This window comes from Schistocerca nitens, unplaced genomic scaffold, assembly GCF_023898315.1.
Source record: "Schistocerca nitens isolate TAMUIC-IGC-003100 unplaced genomic scaffold, iqSchNite1.1 HiC_scaffold_369, whole genome shotgun sequence".
Taxonomy (NCBI): domain Eukaryota; kingdom Metazoa; phylum Arthropoda; class Insecta; order Orthoptera; family Acrididae; genus Schistocerca; species Schistocerca nitens.
This window is the reverse complement of record NW_026045903.1, coordinates 182,107-204,589: the sequence shown is the minus strand read 5'-3', so window position 1 is coordinate 204,589 and position 22,483 is coordinate 182,107.

Genomic DNA, 22,483 nt, shown 5'->3' with positions numbered 1-22,483 from the left:
TATTAAAATTCATGGAGAAGAAGTAAAAACTTTGAGGTTCGCCGATGACATTGTAATTCTGTCAGAGACAGCAAAGGACTTGGAAGAGCAGTTGAACGGAATGGACAGTGTCTTGAAAGGAGGATATAAGATGAACATCAACAAAAACAAAACGAGGATAATGGAATGTAGTCAAATTAAATCGGGTGATGCTGAGGGGATTAGATTAGGCAATGAGACACTTAAAGTAGTAAAGGAGTTTTGCTATTTAGGGAGCAAAATAACTGATGATGGTCGAAGTAGAGAGGATATAAAATGTAGACTGGCAATGGCAAGGAAATCGTTTCTTAAGAAGAGAAATTTGTTAACATCGAGTATAGATTTAAGTGTCAGAAAGTCGTTTCTGAAAGTATTTGTATGGAGTGTAGCCATGTATGGAAGTGAAACATGGACGATAAACAGTTTGGACAAGAAGAGAATAGAAGCTTTCGAAATGTGGTGCTACAGAAGAATGCTGAAGATAAGGTGGGTAGATCACGTAACTAATGAGGAGGTATTGAATAGGATTGGGGAGAAGAGAAGTTTGTGGCTCAACTTGACTAGAGGAAGGGATCGGTTGGTAGGACATGTTTTGAGGCATCAAGGGATCACAAATTTAGCATTGGAGGGCAGCGTGGAGGGTAAAAATCGTAGAGGGAGACCAAGAGATCAATACACTAAGCAGATTCAGAAGGATGTAGGTTGCAGTAGGTACTGGGAGATGAAGAAGCTTGCACAGGATAGAGTAGCAGGGAGAGCTGCATCAAACCAGTCTCAGGACTGAAGACCACAACAACAACAACCGTGCTTTTGACCGAATTAGTCATGTTTCCTGTTGCGAGAACTGACGGCTGTAGGCTTTAATGACACTACTCGACAGATGTTCGTTTCTGTAATTGCTGGTATTTAACCATCTGTTGACGAGAATAGTTGTCTTACTCCAACTATAGAAGTATGTCGAGATATCTTGCAGAGGTGTCCCTTACCTATTTCTGGAACTCTTGTTGCTGTCCATAGCCACTCGACTAGGTGGCTGGTCGTTCCTAGTGAGAAAGGTTTACCATTCGCGCGTTTGCCGAAACCGTTATGGTACTTCTTCGTACTCGTGACGATATACCGGTGCTGAAGGTCATGTTGGACCCTTTTTGTCGTGTTACGGGAGCACAGATTAACGACCGGAAATGTCAAATTACTCAGTTTGCGGGGTTCGACGCGGTTGGGATTCCACGGGCTGTAGCGGCCGTCCCCAATAGATCGTTGGGTGTTACTTATTATTGATCATTGTCGATGAAGATGGCAGCGTTAAACTGGAAGTCCGTCACCGATTGGACTCATGGAGCGATCCTGGAACACAAGCGTCGCCCCTTCTCATTACTTCGTCAGGCTCGGACCTTGGAAACTTGTATGTTGGGAAAGCCTATTTTGCTGCACAAATTCCTGTGGAAGTTACCGCGATTATGGGGCAAGTTTATCAGGCGAAACTCTGTTTTTCCGGGTGCGCTGTGAGGTTATTGCGAGACTCCGGCTGATGGGAGGTTTCGGTGTCCCTGATGTTCCTGCCAAGGGCTCTGCTTTATTTCTTCGACGCACTATTGTAACGTGTCTCTGCCGCCACTCCCCCCCCCTCCCCTCCCTCCCCCACTCTCCCACCCCCACCACCGCCACCCGTCGCTCCAGTCACTCACACCGTGACTTTTTGACTGCTTCCCACCTGCGAGATTAACGACCCCAGTAGAAGTTGGTAGGGTTGTGGTGTCACCGCCAGACACCACACTTGCTAGGTGGTAGCCTTTAAATCGGCCGCGGTCCGTTAGTATACGTCGGACCCGCGAGTCGCTACGATCAGTGATTGCAGACCGAGCGCCGCCACACGGCAGGTCTAGTCTACAGAGATTCCCTAGCACTCGCCCCAGTTGTACAGCCGACTTTTGCTAGCGATGGTTCACTGTCTACTTACACTCTCATTTGCCGAGACGACAGTTTAGCATAGCTCAGCTACGTCATTTGCTACGACCTATCAAGCCGCCCCATTCAGTTACTATTATGAACAGATAATATTGTGAATCATGTACCGTCAAGAGCGACGTTCATCATTAATGGATTAAAGTTAAGTATGAAACTAATTACGTCCGCTTTCTGAATTCTCATTCCTTGTCATGTTCCAGATCTCACGTCAGTATACACTCCTGGAAATGGAAAAAAGAACACATTGACACCGGTGTGTCAGACCCACCATACTTGCTCCGGACACTGCGAGAGGGCTGTACAAGCAATGATCACACGCACGGCACAGCGGACACACCAGGAACCGCGGTGTTGGCCGTCGAATGGCGCTAGCTGCGCAGCATTTGTGCACCGCCACCGTCAGTGTCAGCCAGTTTGCCGTGGCATACGGAGCTCCATCGCAGTCTTTAACACTAGTAGCGTGCCGCGACAGTGTGGACGTGAACCGTGTGTGCAGTTGACGGACTTTGAGCGAGGGCGTATAGTGGGCATGCGGGAGGCCGGGTGGACGTACCGCCGAATTGCTCAACACGTGGGGCGTGAGGTCTCCACAGTACATCGATGTTGTCGCCAGTGGTCGGCGGAAGGTGCACGTGCCCGTCGACCTGGGACCGGACCGCAGCGACGCACGGATGCACGCCAAGACCGTAGGATCCTACGCAGTGCCGTAGGGGACCGCACCGCCACTTCCCAGCAAATTAGGGACACTGTTGCTCCTGGGGTATCGGCGAGGACCATTCGCAACCGTCTCCATGAAGCTGGGCTACGGTCCCGCACACCGTTAGGCCGTCTTCCGCTCACGCCCCAACATCGTGCAGCCCGCCTCCAGTGGTGTCGCGACAGGCGTGAATGGAGGGACGAATGGAGACGTGTCGTCTTCAGCGATGAGAGTCGCTTCTGCCTTGGTGCCAATGATGGTCGTATGCGTGTTTGGCGCCGTGCAGGTGAGCGCCACAATCAGGACCGCATACGACCGAGGCACACAGGGCCAACACCCGGCATCATGGTGTGGGGAGCGATCTCCTACACTGGCCGTACACCACTGGTGATCGTCGAGGGGACACTGAATAGTGCACGGTACATCCAAACCGTCATCGAACCCATCGTTCTACCATTCCTAGACCGGCAAGGGAACTTGCTGTTCCAACAGGACAATGCACGTCCGCATGTATCCCGTGCCACCCAACGTGCTCTAGAAGGTGTAAGTCAACTACCCTTGCCAGCAAGATCTCCGGATCTGTCCCCCATTGAGCATGTTTGGGACTGGATGAAGCGTCGTCTCACGCGGTCTGCACGTCCAGCACGAACGCTGGTCCAACTGAGGCGCCAGGTGGAAATGGCATGGCAAGCCGTTCCACAGGACTACATCCAGCATCTCTACGATCGTCTCCATGGGAGAATAGCAGCCTGCATTGCTGCGAAAGGTGGATATACACTGTACTAGTGCCGACATTGTGCATGCTCTGTTGCCTGTGTCTATGTGCCTGTGGTTCTGTCAGTGTGATCATGTGATGTATCTGACCCCAGGAATGTGTCAATAAAGTTTCCCCTTCCTGGGACAATGAATTCACGGTGTTCTTATTTCAATTTCCAGGAGTGTAGTTCTTCCCTCCTCACGCAAGCCTGCCTGAGCTGAAACGCGTGCCTTTCGGCTTCCACTAGTAACACGGTGTTGGCTCTTCTGCCAACACAACAGGGGTGAATATTCTTGAATCTTTATTGATGGCAGTTATTTGAGAGTTGATATTATTTCCCAGTCGCATCTCTCTGTAAAACGCTATTATGTCGCTGGGAGTTTCTAAATGGCGTTTCCCTTTGTGTTAGCTGAAGAGCCAACACCGTGTTACGAATGGAGGCCGAAATGCCCGCTTCTTATCTCACGCAGGCTGGCGTGAGGAGGGAAGAACTATACTGACGTGAGGTCTGGAACATGACAAGGAATTAGAATTCAGAAAGCGGACATAATTAGTTTGATACTTAACTTCAATCCATTAATGATGAACGTCGCTGTTGACGCTAAGTGAGTCCCAATATTATCTCTTCAGAAGACGTTGTTGAAGATATTACTTATAGTAACTGAATATGGCGCCTTGCTGGGTCGTAGCAAATGACGTAGCTGAAGGCTACGCTGAACTGTCGTCTCTGCAAATGAGAGCGTCTGTAGACAGTGAACCATCGCTAGCAAAGTCGGCTGTTCAACTGGGGCGAGTGCTAGGGAGTCTCCGTAGACTAGACCTGCCGTGTGGAGGCGCTCGGTCTGCAATCACTGATAGTGGCGACACGCGGGTCCGACGTATACTAACGGACCGCGGCCGATTTAAAGGCTACCACCTAGCAAGTGTGGTGTCTGGCGGTGACACCACATTTCCTCTGTGGAGTCCCTGTCGCTAGAGACAGATTGGGAAGTTTGGTCCCATGTTAGCCTACCCATTTTTCCGATGAAAGTGACGTCCTCGTGGAACCGAGTCATTCCTAACCTTGTCCTCCCAAACGTCCGACGTTTTTACATTAGCCTCAATAAGACAGACCGATGCATTTGTTACCATGAAACAGATACATTACGTCATCCGTTGGTCTCCTGCGGATACCGGAATTGGAGTTAGCACCACCATCATTTGCCTTTTCTCACCAGGACGACGGAAGCAGCAATCTCCGGTGAGATTCTCCTGCGTTCTGATTCAACCTTATTTCCCAGAACAGATACAGTTAAGTGGCTTATTGGACATCCAGTTCATTACGTGGCGGGGAGCGGGTATAACTCGGAACACTTGGACACTGGTGCCTTTTACAAGCAACGTTTACGGTTACGGCCCACTGGACATGGCAATGAATGCCACGCTGTCATATTGTGAATATGCTGTACTTCGTATTTAGTAGAATCTCTTTTCTTTTCGAATGTTTCATCGCAGTTACCTTGCTTTTGGTAAAACTGACAAAAAATAAATAAAAAACAAAGTGTTGAGTTAACCCGTCTTCACGGTATTTTCGTCATGGACTCTTTTCGGGTGTGTTGCTACACAGTTTATTTCGTTTTTGAGGTCTTATTTTGTGTTTTTTATTAATAAAGGAATAAACAAAAAAAGTTGCAGGGAAATGGATGTAGGATTAATTCAGATTTTGTTTTTTTTCCTTTTTTTGAGTAGCAAAACATGAGGTGTCAGAAAATACATAAATAATGAAAGAGACAAAAAATAAAAAATGGCCGTGCCATGTGATGGACCATCATAGTGACAGGCAGCGGCGAAGCATCGTGGGGGAGGCAGCAGGATTTGACCCCTGTCCACCTTGTCTCCACCCGGCCTGAAGCTAACAGTGTCCGTTTTTTCCTGTCGCTGCCAAAATCTTTTTTAACGATTCACAAGAATTTTCAACCAAATTAGAAATTTCTGCATGTGCATAATTCTTTCCAGAGCCGGCCGCGGTGGCCGAGCGGCTCTAGGCGCTTCAGTCCGGAACCGCGCGACTGCTACGGTCGCAGGTTCGAATCCTGCCTCGGGTATGGGTGTGTCTGATGTCCTTAGGTTAGTTAGATTTAAGTAGTTCTAAGTTCTAGGGGACTGATGACCTCAGATGTTAAGTCCCATAGTGCTCAGAGCCATTTGAACCATTTTTTAATTCTTTCCATGTGCCTATTGCAGAGCAAACGTAATTTACATTCATAAACGGTTTTCGTTCATCACACAGTTTCATGGAGTACCACACACATCCGTTGTTAGACTTACGTAGTAATGAAAGAAAAGAAGAATTACCGGCAGTGAGATTCGATTCAGGGACGTCGCCCTTGTCATACTGTGCATTTCTCGCTTTCCTTTTCCTTTTTTTACTATGGGAGTGACCTGGTGCTATCATGAAACTTCAGAAGGCTACAGTAAAAGCATCAGGTACTATAGCTACAACTTTTTTATTTAGGTTCTTTTACATTTTATAAATTTTTAAAAATTTTATTTATTTTGTATTTTTATATTTCTAATTTTTATAGAAAGACAATGCATCCGATTATATTTTAAATCGCCAACTAAGCCGTCTAGAGAAAAAATTCCAATTTGATTGTAAAGAATATATACGCGCAAATGTATATGTACTACATTTACACACATTATACACTGAAACGCCAAAGAAACTGGTAGAGGCCTGCGTATTCAAATACAGAGATATGTAAACAGGCAAAATATGGGGTTGCGTTCATCAACGCCTTCATAATACAACAAGTGTCTGGCGTACTTGGTAGAACGGTTACTGCTGTTACAACGGCAGATTATGAAGATATAAGTGAGTTTGAATGTGGTGTTATAGTCGGCTCACGAGCTATCGGACACAGCATGTCCGAGGTAGCGATGAAGTGGGGATTTTCCCGTACGACCATTTCACGAGTTTACCGTGAATACCAGGAATCCGAAAAAAAACATCAAATCTCCGAAATCACTGCGGCCGGAAAAAGATGCTTCAAGAACGGTACCAACGACGACTGAAGAGAATCGTTCAACGTGACAGAAGCACAACCCTTCTGCAAATTCCTGCAGATTTCAACGGTAGGGCGTCCACAAGTGTCAGCGTGCGACGGAACATCATCGATAAAGCTTTAGGAGCCGAAGTGCCACTCGTGTACCCTCCAAGCTAGTATGCCTCGCCTGGGACCGTCAACACCGTTGCTGGACTGTTGATGACTGGAAACAAGTTGTCTGGTCGTTTCAAATTGAATCGAGCGGATGGATGTGTACAGGTATGGAGACCACCTCATGAATCCATAGACCCTCCCTGTCAACAGGGGGCTGTTCAAGCTGGTGGAGGTTGTGTAATGGTGTGGGGCGTGTGCAGTTGGAGTGATATGGGGCGCCTGATACGCCCAGATATGACTCTGACAGGTGACACGTACGTAAATTTCCTGTCTGATCACCTGCACCCATTCATGTCCATTGTGCATTCCGACGGACTTGGGCAATCCCAGCAGGACAATGCCACACCCCAAACGTCCAGAATTGCTACAGAGTGGCTCCAGGAAGACTCTTCTGAGTTTAAACAGTTCCGCTGAGCACGAAACCCCCAGATATGAACATTGTTGCGCATATCTGGGATGCCTTGCAACGTGCTCTTCGGAAGAGAGCTCCAGCCCCTCGTATACCTCCGGATTTATGGACAGACCTGCAGGATACATGGTGTCAATTCTCTCCAGCGTTAACTTCAAACATTAGTCGAGTCAATGCCACGTCTTGCTGCGGTACTTCTGCGTGCTCGAGGGGGCACTACACAAAATTAGGCAGGTGTATCACGGACATTGCCGTTGGTGCGGAGGCTTGCCTGCCTCAGCGATACAAAAGCCGAATCGTAGGTCCAACCACAACGGAGGGGTATACGTTGAGAGGCCAGACAAACGTGTCGTTCCTGAAAAGGGGCAGCAGCCTTTTCAGTAGTTTCAGGAGATGATTGACGGATCTGGTCTTGTAACCTCAACCAAAACGGCCTTGCTGTGCTGGTAATGCGAGCGGCTGAAAGCAGGGGTAAACTACAGCCGTAATTTTTTCCGAGGACATGCAGCTTTACTGTATGGTTAAATGATGATGGCGTCCTCTACGGTAAAATATTCCGGAGGTAAAATAGTGCCCCATTCGGATCTCCGGGTAGTGACTACTCAGGAGGACGTCGTTATCAGCAGAAACAAAACTGGCGTTCTACCGATCGGAGCTTGGAATGTCAGATCCCTTAATCGGGCAGGTACGTTAGACAATTTGAAAAGGGAAATAGGTAGGTTAAAGTTAGATATAGTGGGAATTAGTGAAGTTCGGTGGCAGGAGGAACAAGGCTTCTGGTCAGGTGAATACAGGGTAATCAATACAAAATCAAGTAAGGGTAATGCAGGAGTAGGTTTTATAACAACGAATAAAAAATAGGAACGCGGATAAGCTACTACGAACGGCATAGTGAACGAATTAGTTATTGTAGCCAAGATAGACACGAAAACCACGCCTACCACAGTTGTACAAGTTTATATGCCAATTAGTTCCACAGATGATGAAGAGATTGAAGAAATGTATGATGCGATAAAAGAAATTATTCGGATAGTTAAGGGAGACAAAAATTTAATAGTTATGGGGGACTCGAATTCGATAGTAGGAAAAGAAAGAGAAGGAAAAGTATTAGCTGAATATGAACTGGGGGAAAGGAATGAAAGAAGAAGCCACCTGGTAGAATTTTGCACAGAGCGTAACTTAGTCATAGCCGGCACTTAGGTTAAGAATCATGAAAGAAGGTTGTATACGTGGAAGAGGCGTGGAGACACTGCCAGGTTCTAGACAGATTATAATATGGTAAGACAGAGACTTAGGAACCAGGTTTTAAATTGTGTGACATTCCCAGGGGCAGATGTGGACGCTGACCACAATTTATTGATTACGAATTGTAGACTAAAAGGTAGGAATTTAAGGAAATGGGACCTGGATAAACTGAAAGAACCAGAGAGAGCATTATGGAACGACTGACAAGAACAGGAGAAAGAGCTACAGTAGAAGAAGAATGGGTAGCTTTAAGAGATGAAATAATGAAGGCAGCAGAGGATCGAGAAGGTAAAAAGACGAGAACTAGTAGAAATACAGTGGGTAACGGAAGAGATATTTAATTGTTGAAAGGAAAAAGCATAAAAATTCAGTAAATTAAGCGGATGAAAAGGAATACAAATGTCTTAAAATGAGATCTACAGGGGGTGCAAAATGGCTTAGCAGGGATGGCAAGAGGACAAGTGTAACGATGCAGAAGCATGTATCACAAGGGGTAAAATAGACACTGACTACAAGAAAATTAAAGAGACCTATGGAGAAAAGAGAATCACCTGTATGAATAGCGAGAGCTCAGATGAGAAACCAGTCCTCAGCAAAAAAGCGACAGCTGAAAGGTGGAAGTAGTATATATGTACTTGAGGGCAATATTATGGAAATGGAAGAGGACGTAGATGAACATGAAGATACGATACTGCGTCAAGAATTTGACAGAGCACTGAAAGACCTAAGTCGAAACAAGGTCCCGGGAGTAGACAGCATACCATTAGAACTACTGATAGCTTTGGGAGAGCCAGCCATGACAAAACTGTTCCATCTGGTGAGCAAGATGTGTGAGACAGGCGAGATACCCTCAGACTTCAAGAAGAATATAATAATTCAAATCTCAAAGAAAGCAGGTGGTGACAGGTGTGAAAATTATCTAATTATAAGTTTAATAAGTCAAGGTTGGGGAATATAACACGATTGCTTTACAGATGAATGGAAAAGTGGTAGAAGTCGACATCGGGGAAGATCAGTTTGGATTCCGTAGAAATGTGGGAACACGCGAGGCAGTACTGACCCTACGACTTATGGTTGAAGATTGGTTAAGGAAAGTCAAACCTACTTTTGTAGCATTTTTAGACTTAGAAAAAGCATTTGACAATATTGACTGGAATACTTTCTTCCAAATTCTGAAGGTGGCAAGGGTAAAATACAGAGAGCGAAAGGCTGTTTATAATTTGTACAGAAACCAGATGGCAGATCAGAGTCGAGGGACATGAAAGGGAAGCAGTGGTTGACAAGGAAGTGAGACAGGGTCGTAGCCTATCTCCGATGTTATTCAATCTGTATATTGAGTAAGCAGTGAAGGAAACAAAAGAAAAATTTGGAATTAAAGTCCAGGGAGGAAAAATAAAAAACTTTGGTGTTTGTCAGTGACACTGTAATTCTGTCAGAGACAGAAAAGGATTTGGAAGAGCAGCTAAACGGAATTGACAGTGTCGTGAAAGTAGGTTATAAGATGAACATCAACAAAAGAAAAACGAGGATAATTGAATATCGTCGAATTAAATCAGGTGATGCTGAGGGAATTGGATTAGGAAATGAAACACTGAAAGCAGTAAATGTGTTTCGCTATTTGGGGAGCAAAATAACTGACGAGTGTGGAAGTAGGAAGGATATAAAATGTAGACCGCTATGGCAAGGAAAGCGTTCATGACGAAAGAATTGTGTAAGTTCGAGTATAGACTTAAGTGTCAGGAAGTATTTTCTGAGAGTATTTGTATGGAGTGTAGCCATGTACGGAAGTGATACGTAGACGATAAACAATTTAGATAAGAAGAGAATAGGAAGTTTCGAAAGTGGTGCTACAGAAGAATGCTGAAGATTAGATGAGTAGATCACGTAACTAATGAGAAGGTACTGAATAGAATTGGGGAGAAGAGGAATTTGTGGCACAACTTGACTAGAAGAGGAGATCGGTTGGTAGAAAACGTTCTCAGGTATCAAGGGATCACCAGTTTAGTTTTGGAGGGCAAAGTGGAGGGTAAAAATCATAGAGGGAGATCAAGAGATCAATACACTAAGCAGATTCAGAATGGTGGCAGGTTGTAGTAGTTATTCGGAGGTGAAGAGACTAGCACAGAATAGAAGAGCATGGAGAGGTGTATCAAACCAGTCTCTGGACTGAAGAATACAGTAACAGCAACCATTTTCTTTGGATCTTCAATTCGCAACAGAACCGGAGCAAAATACAAAACAAAACGAGCAAGTAAACTAAGAGAGAACAATCCGGAGCAAAACGGATTGGAACATACGTAGCGAGGGAAACATCTATCGTCAGGAAAATGAAATTCACTAACACCTTGCCGACGAAAACCAATATTCAACATGTTGGTGAAGAGGTCTCGCTATCGAGACAGTCGCAAGCATGTCCAATAAGCCTTGATCATGCACTGCATGATACTCATGTGACCTTGGACCTCGCCTTCTACTACATACTGAACGAAGAGTCCAAGCAACATCAATAGGGTACGAGTCTTCGACCGAGGAAAGAAGGAAGAATCTGGGACCAATATGCTGTCCGTAGTGTATAGAGCCTCTGAAGATCGAGTAAGGAACACCAATTGTGTCCTAATCCAACACCAAATAGCCATATGACCTCCACAAGTAAAACGATGTAGTAATGTATCTGTATACGTACAACGACTACATAAATCCGTGTCGCTATGCCTAATACTGAAAAGTCGCTCATTCGTTGGAATCAAGTTATTTACTACCGTATACTACGAGGACGTTACGAGCATCGGTAAAATCGGAAGACTGATATTGAACCAAACTGTCGTGCAGGTTGTTTGAGCCAAATCTCTTTCAACGAGGTTCGAGCTATGGACTGCTTCCCAATGAGTCTTTAGGAATTTCATGGTGACGAGGGTCTCCATAAAAGTCAGTCCATAAATAGCGCACCGCAAGATAGAATGTGTTTGAAGCTGTAATTTATGCAACCAACATCAATAGTGAAGGGGGGGGGGGGGGGGGTGAAGACTAAAGGGACGTACACAGAGAAATAAACGGGACGTGAGTGTTTGAGTTTCTGATCTATGAAACAGTATGTCGCACGTATAGCATCTGCGTCTTCCTTCGTATATCAGCCAGGCCGATACCCCCAGAGGAACCAGGCGTCGACACCACCTCATACCCCTAAGCCGAAGATGTGCCATTTTCATAAGAAATGACCAGACGACCTTCGATTTCGCCATCATCGAGGGAAGAGGACAAACTAGGGGTGCGTAATGCATAAGACATATGTATCCAGTATTCGGACTTTCTGGAGAGGAGTAAGAAAACGCTCTACATGTTCTAGTATCGCTCCCTAAATTTTGTCGGGAACAGACTTCCAGTTCAGCGTCGCCATTTCGAGTGGACAATGATCATGGATGATACCGAGAGACTTATTCCGTCCCACAGCAGTAGCCCATTGAACAATCGTGTCATCAAAACTTCGCAAAGTAAGAAGCCTGCATTTACCCTCTTTAAGAAGAGAACTGGAACTCCGACAGTAATAATGGATTACAGCATTCAGTCTGACTTGGAGTGCGGAGTAGAACCATCACGTCATCCGCGTATGCAAAAACAGCTATAGTCTCTCGGCAAAGGCTTCAAACTTCCAACTGGGATGCCAGCACCCGACGTAGGGGCTCAATTCACAACACAAACGAAGTCATTGAAAGCGGGCTTCCTTGCGACACTCCTCGACGGCGGTGTATACTTATCGGGACCGTCAGTTGGCCATTAGCAACCATCGAAGCTCAAGTATCCGTAAACAGATTTGAGAACACTCGCCGTGTGTCAACAGTAAAGCCAAGAGTCTCCAAAATCCGCAACAAATTCCTTATAGCGAAACCGCAGTACTCGACTATAGGGGTAAGTAAGAATGATACAACCGGGTACCCAGCTTTGACTTCTTGCAACAATCGTCTCCATGAGAGCCGAGATCCTACTATTTATTAACAGCCCTATCCACAGTCTTACAATCAAAATTTAACAAAGTAATTTGGCGAAAGCTATCAGGGGCAGACGGTCGAGGGCGTTTCGGGATTACAATGATATTCCCCACTTTGAACGAGGTCGGCGCTACTCATCCCTGTAACACACCATTGAAAAGGGACGTAAATGTAGTAACCAACAGAGGTCAAAGACGCACGTAAAATTCCTTGGGAAGTCCACTCACACCCGTGGAGGCGAACCCACAATAATAAACTTTCTCAGGCTGAAAGGCACCTAACAGCGTTTCATTACCTTCCAGTGCTGAATAGTGGGACGTAAAAGGTATCATTGGACGATGTCGTAGATGTCTACACAGTATTGGTGTCAGACACGCACTATATCAGCATTCACATCACGGTACGTCCATCATTTGTCGTGCTAGAACAAATACTCGTACAAGCGCACCGGCGGTTGCTCTGATGCCGAAGCAGATGATATAACGAAGTCAGTTCTTCCGTCACAAAAGAGCGTGACTTAGATCGAGGTTTCTACTGTGTTAGCAGAAGAGCCAACACCGTGTTACTAGAGGAGGCCGAAATGCACGCGTCTTAGCTCACGCAGGCTGGCGTGAGGAGGGAAGGACTATACTGACGTGAGGTCTGGAACATGACAAGGAACTGGAATTCAGAAAGCGGACGTAATTAGTTTGATACTTAACTTCAATCCATTAACGATGAACGTCGCTCTTGACGGTACATTATTCACAATATTATCTGTTCAGATTACATTCTTGAGGAATATGGCGCCTTGTTAGGTCGTAGCAAATGATGTAGCTGAAGGCTATGCTAAACTGCAAATGAGAGAGTATGTAGACAGTGAAGTCGGCTGTAGAACTGGGGCGAGTGCTAGGGAGTCTCTCTAGACTAGACCTGCCGTGTGGCGGCGCTCGGTCTGCAATCACACAGTGGCGACACGCGGGTCCGACGTATACTAACGGACCGCGGCCGATTTAAAGGCTACCACCTAGCAAGTGTGGTGTCTGGCGGTGACACCACAGTTTCAATCTATCCATTTGTATTCTCAGTTTCACCTTTACACGACTAACATCCGCAATTCGTAGAGGGGTGTGATCATAAATTTCACGCAGGATGGAATAGTAATATTCGCAAGTTCTCCGAAAGTCTCGCGCTTTGGCAGCAGAGAAAAGTATCAAAGCTTGCCTGAGCCTCCATTTGCTAACTGTATCCACCAGTCACGGATGGAACAGTGCCTCTCATTGAAACGCAGAGTATGCTCCCACACGGCTAGCATTACGTCATCAAGAGAGGGGCCAGCTAGGTGAGCGACGTTTAACATCGACGGAGTGTGTAACAGTTTGACCAGTTGCCGTACAATATTGAGAGTTCCAGTCACAGCGCAGTGATGCGTAAAGAAAGCAGGGATGACTTCAACGTTAAGCATACTATCCCGCAGGCAGTCTGATAAATTAAACCTATCTAATTTGCTATTAGAAGTCGCAGTAAAGTGGGTAAATTTAGCCAACGTCGCGTATTTACATATCCATACGTCCTTCAGGCGTCAGGAGCAGGAGCGGACCAATACACGTATTTCACGAGAGAAATGAAAGTTTGGAGATTTATCTGCAGGAGGCAACACAAAGTATCGCCCGGTAGCATGCTCGGAGGACTCATACGCAGCAGATAAACTAATTACTGATTATAAAAACGAGAACGATCCACTGTGCGACGAGTGCCAGATGTGGCATGTAAAATAAACAAGGTAAGATTGAAAAGTTGATAACCTATGTCCCTGCCACAATCCAACATTACCACCTCAGCAGTAGGAATGCCCTCTCGAAAGAATAAGGCGGTCCTCTTAGAATATTCTGGTGCTATATTAAAGATCATACGAAAACCACGTAAGGAAAAACGCTTAAATAACAACTCCCGTAAGAATGCTGTATCCGCACATGAATCATAAATGAACTGATGCAGTGAAGCCAACAGCAATGCTGATTCCAGAAGACTAATGTTTAACCCTTTCAGACCTGAATTTTTTCTGGAAGAAGTAAAATGTTTCCTTATGTGGCAATACTCTAGATGATTTTTTAGTGAGTTAAGATTCAAGATTCATACAAAAATGTGTACCCATTTTCAAAACATACTTTGTGCACTTGGCTGCATTTTATGAAGTAACTAATTACGAAACATTCTCCATTGTTATCAATAATAAAATCATTATTCAGTAATTACCATTTAAAATAACAATAACAATATTCAATTATACAGTGGAATATCGCGAACCAACCACATCCAAGTATTCTGGTGGTCAAGAGCTGCTGTGCACTGCTACATTGATTTGTTGATATTTTCACTGTGATGCCAACAGTTGGCAGCACTTGCGCTTGATGAAAAGGTTGAACATTCACAAATCTGTACCTCACGTTTCCATTCGGAAAAAATACTTCTGTTGCATCTAAGAACAGAGAAGTTAGTGTGCACATTTGTAACCACAGGGTCTGAAAGGGTTAAGAGAAGGAACGTGTAGGCTTAGGTTCAAATGGTTCAAATGGCTCTGAGCACTATGGGACTTAACATCTGGGGTTATCAGTCCCCTAGAGCTTAGAACTGCTTAAACCTAACTAACCTAAGGACATCACAAACATTCATGCCCGAGGCCGGATTCGAACCTACGACCGCAGCGACCACGGTTCCAGACTGAAGCGCCTAGAACCACTCGGCTGCACCGACCTGCAGTAGCCTTAGGTCATTGACCACAGTTTCACTGGGACGCTGAGCGTCAAGGTCCATTACGGAGTCCACAGACGAATCAGACATTGGGGGACAAGAACCCTGCCCGCATCTCGTGGTCGTGCGGTAGCGTTCTCGCTTCCCACGCCCGGGTTCCCGGGTTCGATTCCCGGCGGGGTCAGGGACTTTCTCTGCCTCGTGATGGCTGGGTGTTGTGTGCTGTCCTTAGGTTAGTTAGGTTTAAGTAGTTCTAAGTTCTAGGGGACTTATGACCACAGCAGTTGAGTCCCATAGTGCTCAGAGCCATTTGAACCATTTTTTTGACAAGAACCCCTGTTATTGGAATCTTTTTTCTTAGGCTTCTTTCGTGCCGCCGCACGGTCAGGTTGTATACGCTGTTTCTGTCGGCTACATGGCATGGCGGCGTCTGCTGACGGAGGTGTGGGAGGGGTCATAGGAACAGCTTCCTGCCCCTCTGAACATGTGACATGTAATGTAGCTCCGTTCACTAAGGCGGTGCATTCTGTGGAACTATCAGTGCAACAGGTGGTACTTTGTCACTGTTATTGTTCTCTTCTTGAGTTACTGTAAGCGGCAAATTCAGGAAACCGTCGGCGGCTCAGACGAAGGAGCAGGAGGGCGTTGTCAGGTCTCAGACTGTAACGAGGGATACAAAGACGAAGGAGACACTCCGCTCCCTTTCCACGCGGAGGCAGCTCGGAAGGAGCCACTTTCCGAGCAGGAGGGTGCTGGAGATAACTTTTTCGCCACTCAGCGTACCACGAACGTTAGGTATCGTATCATCGAGAGGAGGAGTGGAGCAACCGATGGTGAGGAGGTTGGGGCAGAAGAAGGCACAGCGATATCAAATGGCTCAAATGGCTCTGAGCACTATGCGACTTAACTTCTAAGGTCATCAGTCGCCTAGAACTTAGAACTAATTAAACCTAACTAACCTAAGTACATCACACACATCCATGCCCGAGGCAGGATTCGAACCTGCGACCGCAGCGGTCGCGCGGTTCCAGACTGTAGCGCCTTTAACCGCTTGGCCACCACGGCCGGCGCAGCGAAATCCTCACCCTCTACATGGTGAGGTCACCATGTTGCAAGTTACATCCTGAAGGCAATAGGCTTCTGATCCCGTAGCGGAGGTAAAGGCGGAAATCCATTTACACGATTATGGGAGCCTCCTTTTCGGTCATTAAGATCCTAAGTAGGTCCGACTTCGGGAGTGGAAGCAACAAGATCAGCAAGCATTAATTTGTGACACTGCACTAATTACGGCTTAAATACGAACACCATCCGGGGACTATTACACTGAACGTGTCCAGTTTAATTATTTAGGAATAAGGTGCACTCTTGGCACATGACGCGAACGCGGTAACCACACACTTGTAAATGTGATGGAATATTGCATTTACACGGACTGAAGATCAGTATAATACTGTAATTTGTGTTGATTAGGCCAACGCTCACGACGGACGTTTCTCACTTTACCAGAAGGAGTCAATATGTCCTTTAGAAAGTTGTCTAGCTCCCGTTTGAAAGTGAATATTCGTACAGTCTATTTCATAATGCGAGTGACACCACACTAACGGAATTAGCTCGCTGCTTGTACAACACTTGAGAACAGTAATCTTTCGACGTGAAGGCGATCCATAAATTTCACGTAAAACACGTACTCGGCTGCATCAAAAGAAGCGCTGTGGACATGATCAAAGTTCACATGAATTGTATTGACAAGCCAGATGTTAATTTCTAGAGACCCGGGCTGCGCGTGTCACTCTGTTTTAATCGAAAGTAAAGCTCACGGTGCCTTTTCGTGGGATACACGTGGAAACCACAGAAGCCATAGCGGAGCGGCCGACGCCGCTGCAAGTAGACGAACACGAACAGGCAGTAAGGCGGAGTGGAGGCGCTATAACTCACTCGGCACACAGGACAACACTAACGAGGAAAAGCACACAAGCGACGCTGCGGCCACTGAGATAAACAAGAACCTTCCCGCTTGGCGCTCGAAGCGGAAATATCAGCTGTGGACACCTTGATCGGTGGCGACCATACAAAGCACACAAGCATACTGTTGTTGTTGTGGTTGTGGTCTTCAGTCCTGAGACTCTTCTGATGCAGCCCTCCATGCTACTCTATCCTGTGCAAGCTTCTTCATCTCTCAGTACCTACTGCAGCCTACATCCTTCTGAATCTGCTTAGTGTATTCATCTCTTGGTCTCCCTCTACGATTTTTACCCTACACGCAACCCTCCAATACTAATTTGGTGATCCCTCGATGTCTCAGTACATGTCCTACCAACCGATTCCTTCTTCTAGTCAAGTTGTGCCACAAACTCCTCTTCTCCCCAATTCTATTAAATACCTCCTCATTAGTTATGTGATCTATCCATCTAATCTTCAGCATTCTTCTGTAGCACCACATTTCGAAAACTTCTATTCTCTTCTTGTCTAAACTATTTATCGTCCACGTTTCACTTCCATACATGGCTACACTCCATACAAATACTTTCAGAAACGACTTCCTGACAATTAAATGAATACTCGATGTTAACAAAGTTTTCTTCTTCAGAAACGCTTTCCTTGCCAGTGCCAGTCTACATTTTATATCCTCTCTACTTCGACCATCATCAGTTATTTTGCTCCCCAAATAGCAAAACTTCTTTACTACTTTAAGTGTCTCATTTCCTAATCTAATTCCCTCAGCATCACCCGACTTAATTCGACTACATTCCATTATCCTCGTTTTGAATTGTTGATGTTCATCTTATACCCTCCTTTCAAGATACTGTCCATTCCGTTCAACTGCTCTTCCAAGTCCTTTGCTGTCTCTGACAGAATTACAATGTCATCGGCGAACCTCAAAGTTTTTATTTCTTCCCCATGGATTTTAATACCTACTCCGTTCTTTTGTTTCACAAGCATACTACAGTTTTCAAACTCAATTTTTTTCCTAAACATATGAGAGTTGCATCTTTCTGTTTTTCTACGTTGAAGTGCTAGTCGTGTCTTGTCCTCGGAGTCATGAAATAAACGACCACCACGTCCTCCTAGTGGAAGCACCCACCATGCCGTCGTCTATCAGACGGCAGATGTTGTCTGATATTTACCTCCTTAGTCGATCTTCCATAGTTGATTATGTGGTAACGATAGCTAGGATGCCGCGGCGTAGGTGCAAGCTCGTATGTTGGCACTACGACACCGACACAGACGACTGCGCCCTCTAGCCGGCGCTGTGCAGCTCTACGAGCGCCGCTCCAGATTCTGCCCTTTTGATTTCGGGGAGACGACCTAGCAACATTGTTTCTATTTCATAGTGGGCGAGCCACTACAGATTTTGCCATTGTAACTTGTTTGATGTACAGCTTCCGTTTATTCTAAATCTGGGGAACTACGACCACAACCATAGATGGAAACATAAAAGACCAAAAGACATACTTGTAAGGACCTAACATCTATGACCGAGCGCACGTAAACACAACGGTACAGGTGAGTCCCTGTTAATCAGAAGCTATTACTGGATATCCAGCTGGAATACACTGCCGAATAACTGGCACCACGCAGGGAAGCCGTACCGTACACTGCATGCAGACAAGCTCCACACATCCCCCACACAGTGAGATGATCTATAGCCGATCTCCCACTACTATATAACGATCTTGATTGTTCCAGGAATGTAGCGGCTGCAGCAACTGGGACACATCGCCATCGCTTGCCACGGTAGTGATGCATGATACCCATACTAACAAATCCAACCTTGCATGAACTCTCGCAGCTAGTAAGCCACTACTGCTCTTACTACCCATCCCACTGTCGCAGAGGTTTTTTTCCCACGGCACGAGCCTTGGCACTTTTTTCCCTCTGCTCTTCAAATCGCTACCCTCACTCGCGTTTCGTCCACTATCTATCACCTGATGGACCGTGTTAATGCGTAGTCCTACCCAGACGCACGGATAACATCACAGCCCAGCATCCTGTGATCCACTTACTAGATAACTAACATGTTTACGGAGGTGACAGTAGAACTTTTGGTTTGATCACCACGTTGGTGCGGGCGTGGAGGGGCCCCATCTCTTATTTCTCACCTACATGCTCATCTCAGCCAAAGATAAGTATTATCAGTTGTATATGTTCATACACCAGTAAAAGAGCTATAACCTATACGCAGTACCGAAGCATTTCACCTTTTCCTGCTCCTACTCACTCCCTACATTCGGCCTACCCTTCAGTTTACAGGAGCACACCCATGCGCCACATTCCAGGCGGGATACAAAAGATTATGCCTCTCTTAAGGCGGTGGTTCGATTCTGGAGACTCACACGGGCGCCTCATGGACGACGAAAGACCAAAACTCAAGCCGGCCCGTAGTGGACGAGCGGTTCTAGGCGCTAAGGTCTGGAGCCGCGTGACCGCTACGGTCGCAGGTGCGAATCCTGCCTCGGGTATGGATGTGTGTGATGTGCTTGGGTTAGTTAAGTTTAAGTAGTTCTAAGTTATAGGGGACTGATGACCTCAGCAGTTAAGTCCCATTGTGCTCAGAGCCATTTGAACCATTTTTGAAGTCACAGCTGCAAAATACTAACGCGAATTCTTTACAGACGAATGGAAAAACTGATAGAAGCGGACCTCCGGGAAGATCAGTTTGGATTCCTTAGAAATGTTGGAACACGTGAGGCAATACTAACCATACGACTTATCTTAGAAGAAAGATTAAGAAAACGCAAACCTACGTTTCTAGCATTTGTAGACTTAGAGAAAGCTTTTGACAACGTTAACTGGAATACCCTCTTTCAAATTCTGAAGGTGGCAGGGGTAAAATACAAGGAGCGAAAGGCTATTTACAATTTGTACAGAAACCAGATGGCAGTTATAAGAGTCGAGGGGCATGAAAGGGAAGCAGTGGTTGGGAAAGGAGTGAGACAGGGTTGTAGCCTCTCCCCGATGTTATTCAATCTGTATATTGAGCAAGCAGTAAAGGAAACAAAAGAAAAATTCGGAGTAGGTATTAAAATTCATGGAGAAGAAGTAAAAACTTTGAGGTTCGTCGATGACATTGTAATTCTGTCAGAGACAGCAAAGGACTTGGAAGAGCAGTTGAACGGAATGGACAGTGTCTTGAAAGGAGGATATAAGATGAACATCAACAACAGCAAAACGAGGATAATGGAATGTAGTCAAATTAAATCGGGTGATGCTGAGGGGATTAGATTAGAAAATGAGACACTTAAAGTAGTAAAGGAGTTTTGCTATTTAGGGAGTAAAGTAACTGATGATGGTCGAAGTAGAGAGGATATAAAATGTAGACTGGCAATGGCAAGGAAATCGTTTCTGAAGAAGAGAAATTTGTTAACATCGAGTATAGATTTGTCAGGAAGTCGTTTCTGAAAGTATTTGTATGGAGTGTAGCCATGTACGGAAGTGAAACATGGACGATAAATAGTTTGGACAAGAAGAGAATAGAAGCTTTCGAAATGTGGTGGTACAGAAGAATGCTGAAGATAAGGTGGGTAGATCACGTAACTAATGAGGAGGTATTGAATAGAATTGGGGAGAAGAGAAGTTTGTGGCACAACTTGACTAGAAGAAGGGATCGGTTGGTAGGACATGTTTTGAGGCATCAAGGGATCACAAATTTAGCATTGGAGGGCAGCGTGGAGGGTAAAAATCGTAGAGGGAGACCAAGAGATCAATACACTAAGCAGATTCAGAAGGATGTAGGTTGCAGTAGGTACTGGGAGATGAAGAATCTTGCACAGGATAGAGTGGCATGGAGAGCTGCATCAAACCAGTCTCAGGACTGAAGACCACAACAACAACAACAACTACGAGAAATGGCACCAACTTTTTCCATTAGTTCCACAGAACACAACACTCCCCCGTTTCCGTTTTTAGTTTAGTCTATTCTTCACTCCAGCCCTAGTGGTATAACTGCCGTCCGATTTCCGAACGGAAACTAACATCACTCGCGACCTGAAGCATTGTCTCAGCGTACAATGAGCGCAGTAAGCTCACATCTATACGGATGAAACGAAATCAGATGCGGATGTGGGATACGCCTTCTTTTGCCTGTCTAGTGGCGCCTGCCAAGTGTTTGCTCTTCCGCCCGAATCTTCTATCTACACGGCGGACCTACTGGCCGTCGGGGAAGCTGTTCATAATACCCGGACCTCCATGTTCGTCCTGATACTTAAGGACGCTCAAAGTGTCTTGCAGAAATTGCAGCATCCCGCGCTTGATAAACAGACCAACTGGTGTATTCTGGACGTCCTGGGGCGCCATAACAGACGAGCAGACCTTGAGCATGCTGTTCAGTTACTCTGGATTAAAGGACATCATGGCATTCTTCATAATGAAACTGTTAGCCGTCTTGCGAAGAGGAGTACTGCAGAAGTCCAGTTACGTCCAACGCCGATGCCCTATACGGATCTCACATCGGCGACACGGAAGGTTTCTTATCACGCTTGGAACTGCGAATGGCATGTCTCTCAGCACTCTAAAGGCGGGGCAACTGGCTGCTATACAGCCGAACGTCTCTCCACGACCACGGTTCGTCTCGGAGCGGCTTCGTAGACGTCATGCGGCTTCTGTCATTCGCATGGGGCTGAGACAGTTCTGTTAGTCCGCGCACGTATATCGGTTGAAGATTATCACGCCTGGACACTGTTATGAAGACACAACGGCAGCGACAGATCTTAACCACATCATATTGGTATGTTCCAAGTATACGACTGCACCATCAGACTTGTGTAAGGTATTGGTTGCGAAAGGCTACCCCCTCCCTGCCACGTTCTTGTTTTACTTCACCGTTTTGAGAAATATAACTTGCTCACAGACTATTTGAAAGCCAACGGCATCCAAATTTAATTTATAAGTTGCCGAGGTTTTATCTTCAAATGGCGTCACCCCGGTTCATAATCGGCTGCATAATTTTGTGTTTTAATTTCCGTACAGACCTCTATTTGTACATCAAATTTTATTTATTACCGTCTTGTGCATTTTATGTCACTATTCTGCTGGCACTATTACACACACAATTGACTGTATTGTGTTTGCAATTGGGGCTTTTCCTTTAAGTACGTCTGTCTGTTTACTAAACCTCTCGCATTGTTGTATGATGTTATTTGTAATTTTGTTCCTTAGCTATTGTTGTACTTATTCTATGATGTATGATGTTTCCAGAATCAGATTTACACTCTGCAGGGGTGTGTGCGCTGATATGAAACTTCCTGGCAGATTAAAACTGTATGGCGGACCGAGACTCGAACTCGGGACCTTTGCCTTTCGCGGGCAAGTACTCTACCAACTGAGCTACGCTTTACTCACAGCTTTACTTCTGCCAGTACCTCGTCTCCTATCTTTCAAACTTTACAGAAGCTCTCCTGCGAACCTTGCAGAACTAGCACTCCTGAAAGGATATTGCGGAGACATGGCTTAGCCACAGCCTAGGGGATGTTTCCAGAATGG